The 24,810-nt window shown below is 34.0% G+C and overlaps 1 protein-coding gene across 2 annotated transcripts in view; it reads left to right on the top strand.

Moving 5' to 3' along the window:
* Mrtf (Myocardin-related transcription factor) overlaps positions 1 to 24,810 on the top strand; it is a 548,717-nt gene that overhangs the window by 626 nt on the left and 523,281 nt on the right. The window contains exon 2 of one of the 2 annotated variants that reach the window (XM_081750581.1): positions 6,444 to 6,561. The exons of the other annotated variant lie outside the window; for it this stretch is intronic. The gene's annotated coding sequence lies outside the window, so the exon portion shown is untranslated. The remainder of the gene's footprint in view (positions 1 to 6,443; positions 6,562 to 24,810) is intronic. 2 annotated transcript variants of the gene reach the window in all.

The following is a 24,810-nucleotide window of genomic DNA, read 5'->3' as shown; positions in this document are numbered from 1 at the left end:
AAGATCGAATATATAAATAATTTCATATAACCTTATTGGGAGATTTACAATTTTATTTTCAGATAAACCTATTGTTTATAACTCTCTCCAGCAAAAGGCCTGATAAATGTAATCGTGAGAATGGGTGTGGTTAAATAATTGTTTATGTTTTTTCAGTACAAGATGTTATGAATGTTGGGTAACATTTTAGCAATATTTAATACACAGAACTACTTAATCTTACTAATACCGTAGAGGAATATATTTACTCCATGCTAGTACTGAAAGAAAATAGTGTCACAACAAAATTAGTAATTGGATCACGATGCTGGTCAAGTTGAGACACATTTCATAGAAGGATATATTTATAAGGAACAACTGGTTAATGCTGAGAGACAGGGGCCAAACCTGACCTAATATTAACAAAATAGTAACATTTTTTCTATCGAAAAACAGGCTGCCCCCCTCCCCAAATAAACATTGGCAGGTGACAGAATTAAATAGTAAGTTATACACCTGTATCTTATGTTTACAAGTCTACGATTACTAATAGAAAATCATAAGTGCTGTACGACGGTTGAAATAAGCACATTTATCCCAAAGTCGGTATCCGCCATGTCTTCGACGAAAAGAGCGTAATAAAAGCTGCAAAAATTTAAAAATCATCAATTTTTACTTAAGTTTACTGATTTTTTATTTCATTCCGTTACCTCATAGGGTGGAGGTATGTGGTATTACCCATTTTGCACTAATTTCACATTCTCAACGGTAGGTAAACAATAAAGTGAAAACAACAGTAAAACATAATTTAGGGAAGGTTCTAGATTACTGGTCCCCCATGTAGATTAGTAGCTGGGTAGGTTTCTTTCTGTACTAAAGTTTATACATTTAACTTATACAGTATTGCCAAGCGAGCGAAGGCGGGTTAGAGCCCCGCAGGGCATGTTGTTTTCTGTCTTTATTGCTGCTCAATGGGAAGGGGGACCAGTAATCTAGAACCTTGCCCATAATTTACCATATATTCGCTACAAATGTTAGTTGTTTTGGGTTTACTTCGTACTTACGGTTCTTTTCCTCAGATGGGAGCCAAATATAAATAACTAAATTTTACGGAGAGAATATAGGGTAAACTTTACGATACGCGCTCTAACTGTGCACCGATAAGTAGGACTGCATTGAAAGGTTATAGTAGATAGGATATGGCAGTGTAGAGTAAGGTAGGGGTAAGGATAGTGGGGTAGAATCTGGTTAGCTTAAAGTCAGGGAAGTTAGGACTATTTTGTTAAAATTGGTTAGGTGTAATTTCCCATCTCTGCGTAAGGATACTAACCGAAGTGTCTCTGTACACCTGCAAACATGTTCAAAATACAAATGTTTATTACTTTACCACAGTACAGCTATGCGGTAACCTTACGCGAAGTAGCTCCCTACGCCTACCAAATAGTTCCACGTTTATAACCACTTATTTAAAAAAATTAACACAGCTTCCGTTCTCCTTCCATTTTTTCAAGCACACAAACGAGCAAATTATCCATTTTTTCGTAGTAAATTTTCAAAATTTTGCTAGAAACAGGCGACCAACTTCAGAATGTAACTCGAAATAAATGAGTGCATAGGAAAGATGTCTGCGTTAGGTACTTTTTGTACTTTTTGCTGACGGAATATTTCTGAAAGTGTACAGAAGCTGTATTTCATGTTTACTAGTATAGAACAATTAAAAGTGGTATAATCACTGCGAAATCCACATATTTTCACTACCCTCGTATACACATATACTCAACGTTGCTGATGATGCGCTTGCTTCCTTCGATCGCACCTGACCAGCTTCGAACTGCCCTGACTGTTAGATGACATTTGTGATTTTTTAGTGGCTACCTAGTACAGGTTAGTGTGTGTTTTTGCATTAGTTCTTGTGGTACATGTCTGAAAATTGTATTTATGCGCAAATCGTGAAAGAATTGTAATTTTTCAACAATTGTTTCTGGTAGCCCTTTACCTATATGGGGTCTGATTTTGTCATGTCGCCCAGTGAAAAACTTTTGGAGGAAAAGAAGAAAATTACAGTTTAGAGGACAACTATCATTTCGAGTGGTGTGCCTAAACTTTACCTACACGTGTTTCACTTACTTTAAATGTAAGTGCAAAACTAATTAAAATTGTACCAGTCATGCCACAAGTTAATAACACGGTAGTAGTAACAATCGTTTTCTCCACGAGGTTTCTTTAGTTCGCAGGTAGGTGACCATAACGTATTCTGTTTGTGTCTTTCCTAAGTGATGTCTCCTTCGTATGAATTAAGAATATGGACCAATTTTGACCATGCGGGCCAATTCAGAAAATTCGTTTCTGTTACTTTTCTTACTTTAAAAGAATACTTTGTTACATTTTGGATTGCCATTTCCTCGGCTAGAATAATTGCGCACAGGTAGATAATATGCATGCAGTATGATTTGTCATAAAAATGATTATTCATGCGAAAAACAAGCACCTATGCTGGGCGTATCTATTCCAGTTCAGAGTAGGGTGAGCTCCCCCTGGGTGTACGTCCTTAGGGGAGAGGCACGTTAGCGGTTGAAGGCATGCACATAAACACAGAATTCCTTATACACTACGCTCTTTATTCATATTGGACTTTACCCATATATAGCCCTCCTCTCCCATGTTCACTTTCCTAATACTAGAAAAAAATAACCTTTTGTATGATCATAATGTCATATTGCTGCAAATCTACAATGGGAATCCATACATTCATTTCATATTTGTTTTATTTTTTTCATTAAATTTACTCCACATACTTTAAACGCTCATTTCTTATGGATGGAGTTTCGTTCCTCTGTGCACATTCAGGAGGCTTTTCCCTTATGGGTATAAATACAGCGTTTGTACGTAAGCCATAAAAATAGTAATGAAAGACACACTAATCAACTTGTGCTAGGTTGCCACTGAAAGGAAGAATGCTATTTAAACCATTCAGGACAAGAGGGCTTCAGGAGAGCTCGCGCGGTAGTGTGGCCATAGATAGCAGGCTCATTAACGACGGAAGGTATATGCGTAAACGAGAATAGTGGAAAAATACTTCATTTGCGATAAAATCCTGTTTTAGATGTATTCATTTATAGATTAACATTGAGTAACAAAAGAAAATTGTACAAAATGAAAAATCTAACAGTTCTTCATTTCTGGAAATGTGTGCTCGAAAAAATTTAATGTACTTTTTCCATACAATTCATTTTTGATCATAGAAAATCATAATATCAACGTTTTACCAGTTTCGTACGCGTCATTCGATATTTTTTCCTTCTTTTTTTACTACTTCCTCTTACTTTACTACTTTTTCTACATTTACTTATTTTTCTCATATAAATAGGTAGGGCTAATATAAAGTATTTACTATTAGTTTCTCATTACCCAAAAATTCCAAAGTTTAACCGTAGTGACTCATTAAAACAAATAATGAAAATTTTCAGGGAGTAAAAAGATATCTTTGTAGCTCATTCAGAAACGAAACAAAGTAAATTGTAACTAACAAACAGTTTTGTTTTTTTGCAGTTGTTCTTCCAATTAAATAATAATAATAATAAAAATATAAAGAGAAGTAACTTCATTTTAATTTACAAAACGAAAAGATATTTCTCGCTTTTTGCTTCTGTACATTTTTTCTATCATATAATTATTATATTTTCAATACAAAGTTTTTTCTGACTACATTTTTTACAACTAGAATTTATGATAATGGGTATATATATATATTATAAAGAGAAACATAAATTTACGGGCGGGGGTCTGCGCGTCTCTGTATAACCATAGGGAAATAGATATGGATACATTTAATGTAATCTTGTTTATGAGGAATTTTATGAAGTTTTGTCATTAAATATAAAAAAAGATAGTTTCTGTATGTATTTACCCTGTATTTAACACACACACATTAGAACACCATTTAAATTTTTATATCAAACTCGAAATAATGTTTGAAAATTTTCCATTTGTGAAAAGTTGCTATTAGAAGATTATAATTTGCTGTTATTTAATATTCCTATAGCCTTAAGTGAAGTTTATACTAGGTCCTGGATATTTATTTATTAAAAAAAAAAAAAAAAAAAAATCCATCTCACATTACTAGCGGTATTTCTACATACAAACCTTTTATTTAAGTATGTCATATAGACATGTTTATTATAATTTTAGTGTATAAATGTAAATTTATCTTTATTATATTACAAAATATCGTTATACAGGTACCGTATCATCGTTATTGAGGAAATTTTCGTTTCCGTATCTCCATTAATATATGACTTACATGTTGGTCGCCAACATAAATAAGCTCCTTAAACACCGCTCTTCCTTTGTGAATCAATAGATTTTAAAAGTGCGTTTTCCAGAATATGGACCCATATTTTTAATATTCACTGTTTCACCTCTCCATAACACTTAATATTTAGAAGAGTATGGCTGAATACGTAAAGCGTGCTTAAAGCCCTGGTTCGGACACATCTAATTTAAGCAAATATTAGTTAAAGGTAAGTGTACCAGTATGGTTGTGGTATGCTATTACCGGTGCGGTAATAGGAATTCCTTTCATTGATTGTTATTGTAAGATATAACAGCAGCGGACAATCGTTTCCAAACTAATCCATTACGAACTCACACATGATCTAGAAGTGCAGTGAATCGCACTTCATGTCGTAGAATCGTAGAATCTCTTCATGCCAAAATTTTTGGTTGAATTATCAAGGAGGTTGGGGGTCTAGTGTTTCATTCATGAATTACAGACTAGCGTTTAAGAATTCCTTGTCGATCTCTAATTTACAGCAAAATTAGATGTAAATGAATAAGGCTTGCCTTGATACTAGTTCGTACATTTTTTACTTTAAAATTTGTTAATAGAATTATACACGAAATATCCATTCCTCGGGCCCATTTTGCTCAAGGTAATTTTTAATTAGATTATTTCATCAGAAATATGTGTTAGGTTATTCTGATTTTTTGACTGTTTGTGTATCTGTAAGCTGATATTTTCCGTTATATTAACGAAAAGAGGAAACAATCGATTTTTAACACACCAGCTCCTCTATAGATGCGAATTAAATGGTGCACAAAGAGTGAAAAAGTGCATGACTGCACCGGGACTCGAACCCGGGATCTTCGACGTAACGTGTAGGGATGGCCACAAAGTTCCGGTTCCGGCGGAACCGGTTCTCGGAGATCCGGTTTCCAGAACCGGTTCCAGGCCTGGATCCTAAAACCCGATTCCAGAACCGGATCTTAGGAACCAGTTCTAGAACAGGATCTTAGGAACCGCTTCCAGAACTGGATCCGAAAGCCCCCAAAGACCCGTAAAGGAGGCACAAAGTTCACCTTCAAAACACTGCAAAAAGGACCAGGCGCTTGTGCCCTCCCCGCCCAAACCCGCTTGTGCCCCCAGAAAAAAATTTTGGTCCACCAGTGGGTGTTTAGCCAAATGAATTGGCCAGTTTACTTGTTTAGCTAATGAGTTTGCCAGTTACCCAGTTTATTTAGCCAAATGAGACAAGCGGCCGCCACCTGGGCGCCTGCCTGTTGCTTCCACCATTTCATCTAGCACACTGTTCACATCCTACCAGGAGCTCGGATTTAGCGTAGGGATGGTCACAGAGTTTCGGTTCCAGAGGAACCGGTTCTTGGAGATTGGTTTTCAGAACCAGTTCCAGACCTGGATCCGAAAAACCGGATCTTCTAGATCCATCCGGTTCCACCAGGAACCGGTTCTGGCCATCCCTAGTAACGTGCCGGTGCGTTGACCACCACGCTACTTGGTCCACTCCCAGAGCAGCAATACACGTATCATTGATATTTTCTGGTTTGCTCTGATTTTTATATTACTAAAAAGTTGCACGTTATTTCTCATAATTGCTTTTTTACACTAGAATAGCACAGATTCCTTATGTATTTTCCACTAATATGTATAGATAATACGTATTTTCGGTAAAATGAATAAATGATTTAAGATTATAATCTAAATTACTGACCTGAGATACTCCAATGATAACAGAAACTGAAATACTCCAGATATTTCGGATACAATATTCGAGTGTCCTTCCACAGTGATAATTTTTTTGATTATACAAAAAATTAACCTATTTGATAATTCCGATATTAATATGGCAACATTGAGTTTATGATTTATTTTTTTTTTATGTTACCCATTTGATTACTAAACACTGACTGGACTGGAAAAAAAATAATATGGACCTACGCGTCAAGGAAAATTAGATTTTAGGAGACTTGTAATATCGAAACATTAAAATAGTGTAGTAGTGATGAGTATGAAGGATGCACTGTAGAGTTAGAAGAAAAATAGTTTTCGCGTGTTGGGAATGGATAAATGACTTTCCCTTTTAATACAAGTGATATTTACGTTGTTGTAAATACTTACTGGTATCTTACAGTTTAAAATTATTCCATTATTTCTGCTGAAATTACAGCATCGTAGCATGTGACCAAATTTGTGCATAGGCTGATATTCTGCAGAAGAAGGAAATCAAGTATTTTATTCGAAATATGCACACCAGGAGGTTTGATCGTCATAGGAATACGTCTCAGGTCAGTAATTTTGATTATAATATAAAGTTATGTTCTTCACACTCTATAAGTAAATGATTGAAAATTTCGAAAGAGGTGATAATTTTACTTTTGTCAATACTGCACCGCAGCTTTTTATAGGTATTTGAGAAATAAAGGTACTTACCTGTACAATTCCTTTACTCAATAACTTGGAACTGAAATAACTGTTTGAATTCATAATTGATAATTGAATGAAAGGAGGGCATAATATATTTTATATATGATACATGGAGGAAATGGCCTATTTTATATCACGCCAATTCCTCTATAGGTGCGAATTTTACTATGTACAAAGAGTGACAATGGCTGTTTTGGCTGTTTCATTCGTGTATTTTTCACTCTTTCTAAATAAGACGTAGGTATTATAGTTAATAGAAATAACTATCCTGTACGTGTTTCAGTTTTCAGAGTTTTGGTAATAATCTGAATTGATAATGCTGCAATCTTAATCGGAGTGCACATTTGGGATATTGTAGGTACCACAATAGTCTAAATGGCGGCCATATGCTACAGCCGGCCCTCGGGCTGGTTGCGGCCCAGTGAACACTTTCATCCGGCCCACCTGATCCGTTATTGCAAGTGTATTTCTTACGTAATTTCTTAACTTGAATTAAATTTGTTTCCTGGATAATTGATTTCACCTTAAAAATATCCTTCCCGTTGGAACAATCAATGTACCATCGAGCAGTGAGATACTAGTTCAAAATTTGAAGGATCAAGTTCCCCACTAAAATAGTAAGTAAATAGATTTTTCTGGGTTTCTTTAGTAAATAAATACTTTGGTTACCGTTACAGCAGTTTTTCTGTTCCTGTGGTGTTACTGTACGATGGTCAAATTTCTCCATTAAATATGGCTATTCAATTCGTGTGAAAATGTTACACACTTTCTCCTCCGGCCTTCAACACCAGTAAGTCCCTTGTGATTGGCCCGCCCTCTGTTCCAACTTGCATATGACTGATCTATGGCAAGGTTTCTCAACCTATGGTACGCGAGCAGCTGTTGATAACATGTAATACTTATGGTGGAACTAATGATTAATATATTTTGGTGGTACGCCAGTGGAAAAGCTTCAGAACCATTGTTCTATGGTTAAATGAAAGTTCATATTGTTACCATGTCGTGAGTGTACTTCAAAGTTTTATCTTCTGTAGCATCAAATCTTGTGGACAAGTACCAACTCCATCAAATTTCTTTTAATTGGCCACAGCAGTAATAAAATTAGAATTTTTCGTGATTGCAGTATGGCATTTGTGTATGGCTACACAGACAAATTACTTATTCGTATTAAATCTTTGAGTACAACTTTGAGACGCTTAGTAGTTTGATTATTACATACACTATTTGTTCCCCACAAGCATTTGACTGTGATTAGGTTAAAATAATCCTTAATTTAAAGTTACAGTTGTTTATACTTTTTCTTTTTTAAGTTTGCCCATCAAATAATTTGAGGTTACACAAATTAATTTTGAAATATAAATATGGTTACGGCCCCTTTCTTAGTAATAAACAGCAAACTGAATTCATATTCAGCATTATTACTATCTATTTTGAAGTAATTAAATTGAAACAATACCGTTTCTAAGTTTCAATTAAATCGTCACAATAGCTTTCAATCTGCAATTAATCGTCACAATAGTTTTCAATCTACAGTTAGGTTGTCAGAATAGTTTTGACCAAGTAAATCGTTACAATAGTTTTAAATCTACAATTAAATCGTCATCAGAGTTCGAATCTTCAATTAAATCGTCACAATAGTTTTAAATCTGCAATTAAATCGTCACAGTAGTTTTCAATCTGCAATTAAATCGTCACAGTAGTTTTCAATTTGTAGTTAAATCGTCACAATAGTTTTCAATCTAGAGTTAAGCTGTCAGAATAGTTTTGACCAACTAAATCGTCACAATAGTTTTAAATCTACAATTAAATCGTCACAGTAGTTTTCAATTTGCAATTAAATCGTCACAGTAGTTTTCAATCTGCAATTAAATCGTCATAGTAGTTTTCAATCTGCAGTTAATTCGTCACAATAGTTTTCAATCTGCACTTAAATCGTCACAATAATTTTCAATCTGCAATTAAATCGTCACAATAGTTTTCAATCTACAGTTAAGCTGTCAGAATAGTTTTGACCAACTAAATCGTCACAGTAGTTTTCAATCTGCAATTAAATCGTCACAAGTTTTCAATCTGCAATTAAATCGTCACAATAGTTTTCAATCTGCAAATCGCTTGCGCTTTAGCTCAGGCAGGCAGTGTACGAAACGAAGCGGCGAAGTTTAATTATAAGAAATTAACTTTACTTGAGGACTGAAACATTTTCCTTGTATACTAAGGTTGTGTAATTTAAAAATAACGTTACTTTCCTCAAGTTACAACATACTATGCTATTATGACTAATGATACCACGTATAGATGACTGGAAAACAGGATAAATGGATTCAAAAACAGGACAGATTTAATAAATCATCAAAAGAGGATTTATTTAGCAAAATAATACATTAACAACATATGAAACCGTTAACACAGTTAATACATACAAACTTAAAAGAAATAATCTCACTTACAGTGTTGGGTCAGTCCATGTCAATTCATCCAGGTCATGAAATCCATAGTCTCAGAATGGCATGAGGATATTTTTGTTTACTCTACTTGCCATCCTTATTGATCACACCAAATTTTAATTTGATATCTTATATACTCTTTTAGTTAATTTTTTTTTTTTTTTTTTAGTTTGGTAAAATATACGTTTTTGTTGTTGCCGAGGCTTAAAGAGATTACGACATTGATATACTAAAAAGATCATAACTTTGTTAATTCTCATCATATCACAATGATTTTTTCACTAAAATGATCACAATAAGATAGAGAATAAGGTAAAAATATATTCAGTTACTTGTACTTGAATTGTTGTAGTAAATATTAGCTCAAACCTGGATATTACGATTTTTTAAAAGAAAAAACATAAAATTTTAAAATACAGTAAAAACTTAAAGGCACTACATAAACCAAAGTATTTTATATGTATTTATAAGCCTAAAGGCATGAGCTAATGCGTTCTGAAAGAAAAACTGTGGGTTTTTAACTGCAAATATTTTTAAACCATTTATCTTTAGAGCACGGCCAGGCATTTCAAGAAAATCGTAGACCTTCACGTTGGCAGCCCTGGCGTTGTCCCTAATTGTCACAGGGACATGAACCATATCTCGTTACAAAGCTCATGGAACGCAGATTCCAACAAGGTAACTTCTGTGCGCCCTTGTTTCCAACCCACAGAAGAAGAAGAAGAAGAAAAATTGCTTTTTTCAACGAAAATATTTTGTCGGACTCTGGCAACACTGTTCATTGTCGTACGCAGGAAAAAAAATTATCGCATACACACCAGACATTGGGTGGAATCATATAAAAAATAAAGGGCCTAGGTGCAATAGCTTGCGAGATAAAAATTCGAAACCTCGTATATACTATGGTCAACCTGTATATATTTTACGAAGGAACTGTGGTCTACCCTCAGGTTGGCAACCCTGGCGACTTCCCTAATTGTCACAGAGACGCGAATGATACCTCGTTGCAAAGCTTACGGAACACTGGTTCCAATGAGATAACTTTTGTGCGCCCCCCCCCCCCGCCCCTGGTTCCCAACCCACAAAAGAAGAAGAAAATAGCAATTCACTATGAGTTTAATGAATTATACATATTCATCACATACAACAGATTGAATATAATTAGTGAACGAAAAAAGAATTTACCAAATCATCTTAAAGTCCTGAAGTGGTTCATTTACTATTTACACCATAGAGGCCCTGAAGTGGAATTACAGAAAATGTTTAAATAAAACATTAGCAACATTTTATTTCTGGGCTTGCATTTGTTTCAACATCTTGTTGCACTGAAGATTGATTGAACCTATTTCCTTTTCGGAAAAATAATACATTCTTCCGGATGCTTTTGTAACTGGGAGGGGGGGGGGGGGTACACATGAAATTATGTTACTCATAGGAATCCAGCAAACATCTTCGTTTGGGGGCCAGTGAAAAGATGGAGCAGGCCCATGGGGATGCATAAATTTAATTTTAACGCCTCCTTCATCTTCATGTTTTGACAAAACTAATCCAAAATACCACGGGTCATCATAAAGGCATGCAATGTAGTTGTGCACACCCACAACAGGCATTTTCACCGAATAATTTTCTACAGAAAAGTTGAATATTGTGCAAAACTTGTCATCTAAACTTACTCGTTTTGTTCCAGTGGAGTCCAGATTTGGGCTCAAAGTGATGAAGACTACGTGTTCCAGGTATTGTCCTAGCTTGAGTGAAACGCCCTTCTAAGTTTTTTCGTGCTTCTATCAAGGTTTCTTTTCTAATCATTGTGAACTTTATATTTTCTATATTTTCCTTGAAAAAAAAAAAAAAAAAAAAACTGAATTATCAATAGCATTACCAGGACTACGTTGGAGACTTGCTTTTGTCACGATGCGCTTGACAGTGCCACCTATACCGTCACAAGGAGACTTCCCATTGCTGGTGGCAAAAAAAAAAAAAAAATACCATGCAGCTTTTAATCGAGTCTTTTTCATGAACTCATGTGGTTCGGATTCCACGTTAATCAGTAGGTCCACGTCTCATATAGCCTCGCTGCTGAAAGGGACGCTAAACTGAAATCAACTCAACTCTTTTTCATGAACCTGAGGGCTGTAGGATTCGCACTCCTCGAATACCGAACGAAATTGCTGACCTAAACTGATATAAGATTCCAACGAACTGTTTTGATTTGTGAAATACTTTGTGAAACAATCTTACTTTCTAAATACATTAAATATATTTTTAATTTATTAAAAACTAAGACAGTTAGTGCTTATGAGTAAAAATAATAAAATTATATTTTGGTTATTTGATTTTAAAGTTTACTGTAAAAGCTTATGCGCAGCTGTATTAGTTCTAGAACATTGATAAATTTACTGCAGCTTAAATAATTTAACATCTTCAGCTTGATTAAAATGTCATAATTTCATTACACCTTACATGTAAATCATTCAATGAGTTTTTCAGAAAGTAAAATGTGCACTAGTTTAACCCTTAGAAGATGCCTGGCTCATCCCTTTCTCTTAGCGCCAGTACTTCAAACCTCTGTTGCTCGGCTCCTAATGAACCTAGACTGTGCCTCCTCATGCCGAATCCGTAGGAGAAAGTGATTTTTCTTTCATGACAAAGAACAGTGTTGCCAAAGTCCCACAAAAGTTACCTCATTGGAACCAGTGTTCCGTAAGCTTTGCAACGAGGTATCATTCGCGTCTCTGTGACAATTAGGGAAGTCGCCAGGGTTGCCAACCTGAGGGTAGACCACAGTTCCTTTGTAAAATATATACAGGTTGACCATAGTATATACGAGGTTTCGAATTTTTATCTCGCAAGCTATTGCACCTAGGCCCTTTATTTTTTATATGATTCCACCCAATGTCTGGTGTGTATGCGATAATTTTTTTTCCTGCGTATGACAATGAACAGTGTTGCCAGAGTCCGACAAAATATTTTTGTTGAAAAAAGCAATTTTTCTTCTTCTTCTTCTTCTGTGGGTTGGAAACAAGGGCGCACAGAAGTTACCTTGTTGGAACCTGCGTTCCATAAGCTTTGTAACGAGATATGGTTCATGTCCCTGTGACAATTAGGGACAACGCCAGGGCTGCCAACGTGAAGGTCTACGATTTTCTTGAAATGCCTGGCCGTACTCTAAAGATAAATGGTTTAAAAATATTTGCAGTTATAAACCCACAGTTTTTCTTTCAGAACACATTAGCTCATGCCTTTAGGCTTATAAATACATATAAAATACTTTGGTTTATGTAGTGCCTTTAAGTTTTTACTGTATTTTAAAATTTTATGTTTTTTCTTTTAAAAAATCGTAATATCCAGGTTTGAGCTAATATTTACTACAACAATTCAAGTACAAGTAACTGAATATATTTTTACCTTATTCTCTATCTTATTGTGATCATTTTAGTGAAAAAATCATTGTGATATGATGAGAATTAACAAAGTTATGATCTTTTTAGTATATCAATGTCGTAATCTCTTTAAGCCTCGGCAACAACAAAAACGTATATTTTACCAAACTAAAAAAAAATTAACTAAAAAAGTATATAAGATATCAAATTAAAATTTGGTGTGATCAATAAGGATGGCAAGTAGAGTAAAGAAAAAATTCCTCATGCCATTCTGAGACTATGGGTTTCATTTGATATTTTAGCTGGATGATTTGAAATGGACTGACCCTGTTACCTATGAGGATGTTTCTGACGAGGTAATTTTTTTCATAAAGTCCTCGTTCTCCAGAAGGTAATCATACAGTAAAACTAATTTATATCTTGAGGTTAAGGCTGTTGCTACCTCTTTGTCAAGTCGAGTTTTCCCCTATCTAATAACATTGGAACTTTTTTCGAATTTTTCTCAGTAACCAATGAACAAATCCCTACAAAATTTTGCATTGAGTCAGGTCAATAATAAAGGATTCCTTATATGAGCTTATAATTTTACTAAAAGTCTCCAATTAAGTTATTCATTCCCCCCTTTTTTTTCACGTGAAGATTTGCAACAGTGCGATCTCTCTTTCTTCCTGTTTGTGTTAGCAGCGTGCGAGAAATTCGGGCTAGCCATTTAAAACAGGTTTTAAAACTCTGTCCATAACGCATCTGCGGAATGAATGTTTCTAGCCCTGTCGCCTTTTTCGAGGACAGATTTATGGCACTCAGGAAGAGTGGGCGCTCTTTATTTTCTTTGCTGAACCTATTGCTTTTAGTATATTCGTCCAGTCTTATTGGAAGTTTTTGTGGTTACTTTCAAACCTAGCAAGGTGCCACTTGCATCTCGTGTATTTCAGTCTTAGATTTAGTGATTGGTTATACAAATATAAATTAACAGACGGCTGTGATACCAGATCAATCTCCTGTGTGAAATAATAATAATAATAATAATAATAATAATAATAATAATAATAATAATAATAATAATAATTATTATTATTATTATTATTATTATTATTATTATTATTATTATTATTATTATTATTATTATTATTATTATTATTATTATTGGGAATCCGTGGAACAAGAGCCTGTAAGGAGCAGGGAATCTCGGTACGGCTTTGACACTAGTAACCTAGTTAAAATGTGAGGTCACCATATCGGTTCTCCCTTGCCGGTAATGCTCGTTTCCCTGCCGCCTTTAGCGTGGGAGATTCTTATTCGATTCCCGGCGGGAGCTCATGTGGTTCGGAATCCACGTTAATCAGTAGTCTCGTTTCATATAGCCTCGCTGCTGAAAGGGACGTTAAAATCAATTCATTGTTTCCGTGCCGACACCAGCTGGGTTTTCACATTGAATACACTAGCGCTCTTTCACTTTTGTAACCTCACGGAAACAGGTAAACCGGTTAAGGTAGCATTTTGGACTAATAATTATAATATGTATCGCTTTAACAACTTTGAATACTATTATAGAATTTTTATGCTAAATATTAATAATTTTTTTACCACATGCGAAGAAAATTTAGAAATAAACCTTCTTTGTTACACAAATTTGTTCTTAGCGTGAATGCTGTCGAATTCTATTCCTAGTGATGACAAATTTTTCGGTATTGATTCAGTATCGCGAATCAATTGGGAAATTGAGGAACTGACCACACATTACCCTTATTACAGAGCGCATTTGTAGGAGAAAGTGAACTGTAATATCAGGGATTCTTTTATTACACAAGAAAGACATCTATACATAATGAAATAGGCTCCACTAGACAATGTAGATACAAATATAATTTTCTATTATTATAACTTTTCGAAATATGAATAGGGATTTATTTCTTGGTTACAGGATATAGTGTAACCTGATAATAATAACCTTGAAACTTACGCATTCTACACATGGAATAATTATTTCCAAACGGTGGAAGTGAAATTACATATATGGCTACAACACATACAGTATTATACAAATAGTACAACATATATTATTAACAGAATAATTTTAATTTTATACATTATCTTTTGATGTTTCATTTTAAAATAAAGGCCTTACTTTTTATTGAAGTACACCCGTTTGTCAATGTCATACTTATTCAACTAAAACATTTTCGCATGAGTATAAAAATATGTGATGGAATACTGTTTCATCAAGCTACCACATTAATGAAATTCGAGTCGAGACAAAAAATATACAAGTTAAAATATACACACACATCAGCGAGAACATTATGACTATCTACCTAATTGTCAGTATGTTCACCTTTGGCACGGATAACAACGGCGACACGTCTTGGTATGGACGCAATGATCCTTGGTAGATCGCTGGAGAGAGTTGGTACCACATATGCACACAGGTCACCTGATTCCCGTAAATTCCGGGGAAGGGGCGATGCGCTCTGACGTCACGTTCAATCACATCCCAGATGTGTTCGATTGGGTTCAGATCCGGCGAGTTGGGCGGCTAGCCCCCATCACTTGGAACTCGCCCCTGTGATCTTCGAACCACTCTATCCCACTCCCGGCCTTGTGGCATGGTGCATTATCTTGTCGAAAAATACCACTACCATTAGGAAACATGGTCGTCATGAAGGGGTGTACGTAGTCTGCAAACAGTGTGACGCCTGGGCCGTTGTGGTGCCTTGCTCGAGCTCCACTAGACACATGGATGCTCCCAGAAATTGGTTTCAAAACTGTTTCTGAGTGAATACTTTCTTCAAAATAATATTACAAATTATGAAAAGATTTTCGAGACATTAGAGTCGAGTCGAGATTTTTACGAGCAGTCTCGACTCGACTAGTGTCTCGAATCGAAAATTCGAGTCGAGAAATAAGTTTGTCTCGACTCGAGAAATAAGTTTGTCTCGACTCGTCTCCAATTTTCTAAAGTGTGTCTCGACTCGAATTCGAGTCGAGATTCGAGACATGTCTCGACTCGTGCGCATCCCTAGCTAGTGCCGTTTATAGCTTGTTTCGAGTGTTATTTATGAATATAGTTAGGGTAAACTTTCTGCTTAACTACAAGGAAGCCCGTTGGGGATGATTTGAACGTGGCAAGTATATAGCATGCTATTACCCAGAAATCACATCTATGGTACATCCTTTTTTCAAAGTTTCATTTCTTCCACGTATAACGCTACATGCAAATAAGATCTCTGGTTCAAGGAAAATTCGAAACAACATCTAAGTAGCAAAGTACGTAAAGCAGCGATCCCTACTGTGAAACATTTAAACTTTTGATAGATAACCAACAAGGAGCTATGCTGTTAATTTTTTTTATTTCGTTTTGCAATATGAACTGGCCCTTATTTGTTATATTTCCTGAGTTTTCCAGACGGAATTGTCTTCCAATAAGAAAATAATAGGTTATCTAAAGCTCAATAAATCCATTACAACTGGAATACAAAATTATTTCCAATGTCGTATAATATTGGTAACGTTATGTTCAAAAATCACTTACAGTTGACATAGAAACCAAGGAACACTACTAGCGTCTCTCGTATTTTTGGGAGAATTAGTTTTAATGAACAGCTTTCCCCTCTTTCTACCTTTGATTTATTGACCTTTGACAACGGTAATAGATGTTCTTCTCGTACAAGGTTTTTAAGAGATGAAGAAAATATTATACCGTGTGCCCAATATAAACGTAAATAGGAGCCGAAAGGTAAGGAACACCCGAAAATGAGACTGCTTCAATGCGGCCGAATCCCAAGATAGATAGATAATCAATTTACACGGTAGCATGTAATGCATGCATGTCTTGATCAATGAGAAAATGAAACTTCTACAAACTAAGGTCAAGTTGGGCAAATGGCCAATTTTAGGATTACCATATTCTGAAATGTCAAAATGTGAGCATACTTCTACGTGTACTCCCCTCCTTACCTGGGTAATATGCGGAAAGCTTATACTAAACACAATAGTAAGAAGTAGAGTCCCGGTGTGACTAGACTTAGCCGTGTTCAAGACAACGAAACAATTTGGTCAGGAAATGTATGTGGATGGAAATTTTAACTCTCAAAATGCGGACATGTCTGTAAAAATGCTAATGTATGGTAACCATACCCAACGTACTTTGAGATGTCGGCAAATTAACAGTTTTATTTCTGTAATATGAAATCTGTGGTAGTTTCCATTAAGTTTCTAGGAGTTTAATTAGTATAAAAGTGCGGAACATTTTTTTTTTTTTTTTGCTTTTAAAATAGTATACGAAGTTGTGACTATAACTGCAAAGACAGTTATTTATACATATGCAGTAATTCATATTATGCATGAAATATGATAATAATGCATTTGAAATTTGTTTCAGGTGGAAAGAAAAGACAAAGAACAGTTACCGGATACAGATATAGTGATTATACATAAAAATCTGCTCCTAGAAACGCTTTAGTAAATAACGTTGTTCAGTATAATTTTCTAATGGAGTTACACTATTCTCCAAACTTTAGTAGGTATTGTGTAACGGAGACATAAGCAGACATTATTGGATAAGGGTGCTGAAGACGAAAATGGCAAAGGGATTTCTTGTTTTGATGTTTCAGAGAAAAGGGAGGAAATGGAAATAATGGAAGGTTTATGTATTTTTCCGACTTTCATGTGGGAACTTCACAAATTCTGCACATTTTTCAAAGCCACGCATATTATGGCCTTTGTATTATTTTTATATGTTTTGTTTGCCACTTTATTCAAAAAAGTTATAATAATAATAATACAGTGATATTCGCTTTCGTATACACTAAAAGTATCTTTATTCAATAGAGACAGTTCGCTTCTAATTGCTTACAACTGTCTATTCATGAACGGGAGAAAAGCTAATGTAAAAGAAGAATGGATTTGTTCTCATTTTATTTCTTTTTTTCTGCTTTCAGCAAAGAAAACGTACTCCAACGCCTCCTCACTGAAATGCCATAAATATGTCATTCTTGAAAAGGGTCCCCTCGCAGCTGTGGACAATGTTCAACCTCAAAGTAACCCTCCGCAACCTGCTAGAAGAGAGAACCGAGTGTCGTCAATGCGTTGTTGCGAATCTTCACATAATAAAAAAGGGGGGAATGAATAACTTAATTGGAGGCTTTTAGTAAAATTATAAGCTCATATAAGGAATCCTTTATTATTGACCTGACTCCATGCAAATTTTTGTAGGGATTTGTTCATTGGTTACTGAGAAAAATTCGAAAAAAGTTCCAATGTTATTAGATAGGGGAAAACTCGACTTGATAAAGAGGTAGCAACAGCCTTAAACTCCAGACAAACCATCCGTTTAACACTTGTCAACATCTATCTTATTATGTTCTTTAGTCCACTGTGCGCCAGTTAAAGAAAAAAGTCTTTGCCCGTCTGCGTTGTGGACAGGAACTGAGAAGAAAAATTCACACTTTTATAATAGTCGGAAAAACATTTAACAGTAAAAATATTGAAATATTTTTGTGCATTGGATTGTCAATACATGGTTTGTCCTTTTTCTGTGCTACTGTAAGTTTTACGGATATTTCACTAATCTTCAAAAACAAGTACGAACGTCAGTACAAGTCTTATAAATACGGATCTGTCCTGCTAGATGCGTAATTAGCAGACGTCGGATCTGTCCTGCTAGATGCGTAATTAGGAGACGTCTGGTAACCTTAATTACGACAAAATATGTAACTTAAACTACCAAATTATTTCCATAGGATCTTTTGTTTTATTCAGCGGTCAAATCGAAATTTCAACAGTTAATCTACCTCATTTCTCACGGCACTGCTTGTGATTTTTTGAAACTTTACCGATAATGATCAGATGCATAAAACTGGTTACTAATCTTACCTTCTTATAATGAAGTACAATCAGAATAATACAAAATGAAAAAAATATCACAAACAATACAGTTTTTCAATGAACTCGAAAAGCATGAGACTTTGTTGTATTTTAATCGTCATCCACTCGGAATTATCTAAGAAATTGCGTAGATGAGTTCAAAGTTTTGCTGGAGACTGTATAAAAGTTTTCTTGGTATTAAGAACCAATATGTGGAATTATCTTTCCAAAAAGGACCAAAGTGAGTCAAATTAGACATTATAAAGTAAAAACACAAGGTTAAGGCGAAAAATTTCGATCTGTGCACTAGGAAAGCATTTTGAGAAGAAATAGCATACTTGGTAGACATGAGCAAGAAGAAACGATAGAACATGCTTGGCTTGTAATGTGTCAAACTGCAATTGACTCATCTTTTTATTAGTTAAAAATTACTCTTCAGCATCCTGTTTACTTTTAACGGGATTACGGTTTCAGCATAAACAAGATATTTTTCTTACATCTGAAGAGCTGTGTGTATATATAGAAGTTCCATGTCGTCTTACATATAGAGTGCTGTTTTAATGAAATATCAAGATTTTCAGGAAATCTCAATTCCAGTGTACAGTTGGTATATATTTCAGTCAACCATCTTTAACATTATATCACAAAAATTGCAAATGGGCAGGAATTCCATTAAAACACCACAGTATTCAAGAAGGTGTAAGAGAACACAGAGCTTGTAATTCTGCAACTATTTGGATTTATGAAAGGCATCAAAGTGATGTTGAAATTATGGTCCAGTAAAGAGTTAACAGAACATAATTGTAAGTACTGCCTTTTTTAAAATTTTAGTTTCGTTGAATAACCTCGAATCTGCCGCCTGTATAGATAATAATAATAATAATAATAATAATAATAATAATAATACCAGTAAAGATATGGTTCAATTAAAAGGATTGTTTAAACATGTATGACAAGGCATAACTTGCAAATCTACAGAGAAGAATGTAGAAAAAAGTTTAAGGGTTAGGAAAGGATGGTTAGGGTTTCACTCATGTCAGAGTAGTAAGCATCCGAAAGTAAATGCGTTTGCAAAATAATTTATTGAAATAAATAAATAAATAAATAAAGATATTTGAAACGTCAGAAGTAAAAGTTACGTTTGGGTATACTAAATATTTCAAAGAGAATATGCATAATACAGATGATACATATATTAGAGAAAAAATATATATTTTAACAAAATGATTTGGATTCCATAGTGCATAAGGTTGAAGACCGAAGGGTTTGTGAAGAATTGGACGAAATACGTCAGTTTACCTGCAAAAGAAAAAATTGTGATAAATATGATTTTATAGCGTTAGGTGAGCTTACACTAAGCTTAATTCATGAAACGAAAAAATGTATACACAGGACAGCCTCCTAAAAACAGTTATTATGAGCCAAATCTGACAACATTAGCTGAAAATGCTGATCTTGTAGGCTTGTCAAACACTAGACAACTCAATTTTCATTAAAATGTTGATTGCCATTATCTAGCAGCGAAGGGCAGCAATACTTACCATGAAAGCACCTTAAATGATCTAAAAGTGAATGTTTCAGCAAAAAGTTATTGCCTTTTTCAGGACATATATTTTCAGAAGATTAACGTTATTTGTCAAAGTACATCTCGTTGGTTATCTGCTTCGTAATAGCATTACATTGTCTTATTTCCAGTATTCCAGTATTTGAGTAAAATTTCCATTGTATTCAAATATTCCTCTACATGAGCACTAACCGTATCTTATGTAGCTGATTAATAACAATAAGAAAACATTACTTTGTAGTCTCATTTGTTTCACCTGTTTTATTTCACTCTACCACTAGTATTTGGTCGAAGAAATTTGTTAACACTGTATTAATTTGGATCTCTTCAACATTCCTCAAAAGTTAAACTTCGATATATATATATATATATATACGCTCTTCTCAGTCACAGTGTTCCTTTATATTAGGAACTAGTACATAATTGAATCTTTATTTTTTTTATTTTGTTCTATTCTATTCTATTTTTTGAACAGATTCTCAGATACAGCATAATTTTGCCATTTTATACAGGGAAATGTTAACAAACAGGGTAAAAAGTAGAAACAAATTATCAACAAACAACATTAGTGTCAGCGAAGAGTGCAAAAGTAATATTTGGCCAACACGCGGTTAGTTATTCTGTCAAACACCGGGTAGCTCGAAAAAATGTCCACCTCAGTAATATAAATAAAATAATGTACGTATCCGATGTATAAATTATTTATATCAAAATACTAATTTCGGCTCGTGGAGAATCGTCTGGAGCCACTTTCTGATAGGCTAGCGGGAAATAGATGTGTAATTACTTGTCGCTCGGTATAAATAAATCTTCCATATTTTAAAATATTTCATAGTGTCTGGAGGGATCTCAGTGCATTATTAACTTATAAAAATACCAATAAATCAGTGTGAATCTGCCAGAGCAAGTAAGTGTGGAAGGAATATTTTTTTGGAATAACAACAGGAATATAGGAGACAGCCAGTTACTTCGTTCTTAAGGTACTGTGGACCAGAAGTAGACTCCAGATTCTCCTACAGGAACCGAAATCATTGTCCTTTAATACAAATATTTTATACTTCGGGTACGCACATTACTTTATTTATATATAAAAGCAGATTATATAACGTGAAAACCTTAAGTTGAGGATTGGAATTTCTTACTTGATCCACAATACTTGTTCCCACTTCTAAATTACAGATTATGTTGATGACACCTACGGAACTTCCACACTGGTGCTACCGATATGATGTATGATGCTTTGCCAAACTTATCTCTGTTTTTATTTTTATTATTATTATTATTATTATTATTATTATTATTATTATTATTATTATTATTATTATTATTATTATTATTATTATTATTATTATTAATTTGTCATGTTGTACCGTAACCCATGTTGAATTTTAAAATATAGTCTGATTAAGAATTACAATAACTTGTACGGTAGATGCTCTTGGCTGCATATTTAAACATAGAAAAAAGTTCACCTGGGATCCATTGTTATTGTATTCCTGTTAAAACTTCCTACTTCCTATATTTCGACCCGGGCTGTGGGCCATCGTCGCAAACACTCCTACCGCAAATTGAAAGATATTATTGTTACATTATGTGGTTCTTGGTCCTGTAGTAGGGAAAACTGCCTGAGTATTAAAAAAGCATTATAAACATCTGAAATATCTAGCACTTAAAGATTTGAACTTTGTCTATTTACTTTAGGCGTGAAAATAGTATTCATAGAAGGATTTGTCTTGTTATGAGATACTTTCACTTCTCATTAGCTTATTTCACTGTATGTACTTTTTTCTGATAATAGTCCGGTTTTTTCTGTTAAAATGAAGTGACATTTTGTGTAATGGAAAGACACAAATATCATTTCAATATAAACAAGTGTTGCACATAAATGAAAAAAAAAAAAAAAAACTGATTATTATGAGGAAAAAGTACATATAGTGAAAGAAGCTAGTGAGAAGTGAAAGTATCTCATAAGAAGACAAATCTTCTTAGGAATACTATTTCCACGCCTAAAGTAAATGGACATAGTACAAACCTTTAAGTGGCAACTATTTATATAGTGCTTTTTGTATACTCAGAGTGTTTTCTTTATTACAGGACCAAAAACTACATAACGTCACAATAGTTTCTTCCAGTTTTTTCTAAGAGTACTCGAGTCCATAGCCCCAGGGCGGGCTAAAATATTGAAAGTACAAAGTTTTAACAGGAATACAATAACACTGGATGCAAGATGGGTTCTTTTCTCTGATTAAGGATAATTGAATTTAATTTGATTTACTATGTTGAAGATATCTTTCTTAATTTATTTTTCCTCTTTTCTTTTCTTTTTCATAAATGTTTACCTTTTATAGTCTTTGGTCCATAACTTTGTGAATGATGTACCCATCTTTAGCAAGATTTCCCTTATCTAAATTTAATGTTGGATTTTTCAACTTACGATAGTATCATGTGATTCAAAAATCTTCCTTTCTGTGTATGACGAAGTCTTGAGAAAGACTTGAACGTCTTGAATTTTGTGGTCGGTATTTTGCAATTCCTCGAAAAAGCTTGATGTATTCTGTTCATCCTCTTTTGTATCTCGCAAAACTGGTACTTAATCCTCGTTAACTTGTTTCCCTTGGTGATACCTATGTAACTGGTTACAAGAGCACGTAACTTCAAAACAAAAGCTTAGCTGTGAAATAACCTGTATATCTTAATGGTTTTATATATATATATATATATATATATATATATATATATGTGTGTGTGTGTGTGTGTGTGTATTGCTTGAGTTTTACAATCCAAAAATTTTTTGTGCTTTATTCGATATTGTAACTTTATGAAATGTTCACAGCCACAACGATAGGAAAACCCATTTGTTACCTTTTTTATCTCTCCTTTTATACACCCTAACATTTTCTACGCTCTAAATAAAATTTCGACATTTTTTTCCCACTTTTGAACAGTGCTTTTTCTGTATCCATTTTTAGTTCCCAATTCAAAAATGAACTCACTTACTCTTCATGATCTTAGAAAACATAATCTGTAAAATTTGGAAATGGGAATAAATATTGAGTATTGAGTAAAGTAAGAGATTTCAGTCTTCAACTTACGTGATTTTTCTTCAAATCTCATTAGTTCGTAATATAAGGGAATACTGTGATTGAAAAGAGATTATATTCCGAAGTTTGATTTTTCAGAAATGTTGAAGAGATTCAAATTAGTGTAGTGTTAACACTTTTCTTCGACCAACTAGTAGTGGTAAAAAAAACGTGTAACATGTGAGACTAGGAAGCAATGTTTCCTTAATTATTATTAATCTGCTACATATGATACGGTTAGTACTTCGTGTAGACGAATATTTGGGTACAAGAGAATGAAAATAAATGCAATGATACTACGAAGCAGATAATCAACGGGATGTACTTCCACAACTAACATTAATCTTGTGAAAAGATATGTGCTGTTTATTATCATATAGTAGTCACTTTCGGAATTAACATCTTGAGTCTCTAAACTGGGAAGGAAATAACAAGGAATGTTTCGAAAATTATGTGTCTACAGAATAGTAAGAGTTACGTTGTATACTTCAATATGTCCACTTTTTTAATGCTTTCGCATGGTTTTATCACATATCAGTGAAGGAACTTGTCTACCTTTTCTGTTCCAACATTTCGAATGATTCCAGTTGGGTTCCTTGTTTTTTTCGTAATGCTCATATTTATGGTCCGTGTAATACAATACTCTTCGCGAAAGATTTGATAAATATTTTTCATGACTGTAATTCAACGACTCAAAAAATGTCCTTAAACAAACAAACAAACAAACAAAAAAAAAAAAACAAAAAAAAAAAAAAAAAAAAAAAAAAAAAAACTATATTCGTATACTTTTCCATAAAGTGTATTCAGTAGAACTAAGAATTATTCGAGTAGGAAGATATTGCTGTTTAAAGAAACTTAGATTTGCAATTCTATTCATATTAAATTCTAGACTTTCTTCAGTTTTATAGGCTTAATTTGCCAGCCACCCGTGTCTTTATTTTTATTTCACGTGTTAGATCTTCACTAATTTTGCTAGTTACTACCTAGGTCACCGATCCCACTTCTTTTTTTCCAACTTCATAGATTCCGCTTTCAAGTCATCATTATTGGTGACATGTGCACTATAAGACCAAATGTTTTATTTTTCTTTTTCCTCGCCATTCGAATGTACTGAAATGGAAACACTGAAATATCGGAAAACTACGTAATTTATGTGCGAACGTTTTGCTAAATTCACAGGAACTACATCAATGGATGCATGTTAATGCACTAATTTATATAAAGGAGCAAATATTGTTACCTGTGTGGTGCGTCAAGGGGTATCATTTTTCTACAGTATTTCGCAAACCTCACTGTTTACTTAGTGTATTCTTGTAGTCTTATTCTCCAGATTACTTCTGGAACCGCTTTTTCTTTCTTTTTCATTTTTTTTTTGTATTTTTTTTTTTTTTTCGTTTTGTGTTTTCTCTATTGTATTCGGGAAAAGAATAACTTCACTACTTAAAGATCGAAATAAAATCGATTTTTTTTTTCCCTGAGAATTGGAAAATTATACAAAACAATATAAAATGCATACTAATTTACTTAATTTGATCTTTTAAGTCCTGAAGTTATCCTTTCTTCCGAGTACAAGAAGAAAAACGCGAATTAGATGATGTTCAAGAAGTAATCCGGAGAGTTAAGCTACATGAAAAAGCAGTCAAAGGGTATTGTGAAATGTAGTAATACCCTTTGACACATTATGCAGGTAACAATATTTGCTTTTTAATATTTAGAACTAGTAATACTTGCATAATGTACAGCCTCTAGTCCATGAATTTGGTTTGCCAGTCTACATTAC

Source organism: Thermobia domestica, chromosome 3, assembly GCF_964235325.1.
Source record: "Thermobia domestica chromosome 3, izTheDome1.hap1.1, whole genome shotgun sequence".
Lineage (NCBI taxonomy): Eukaryota > Metazoa > Arthropoda > Insecta > Zygentoma > Lepismatidae > Thermobia > Thermobia domestica.
This window is presented reverse-complemented; position numbering and strand designations above follow the sequence as displayed.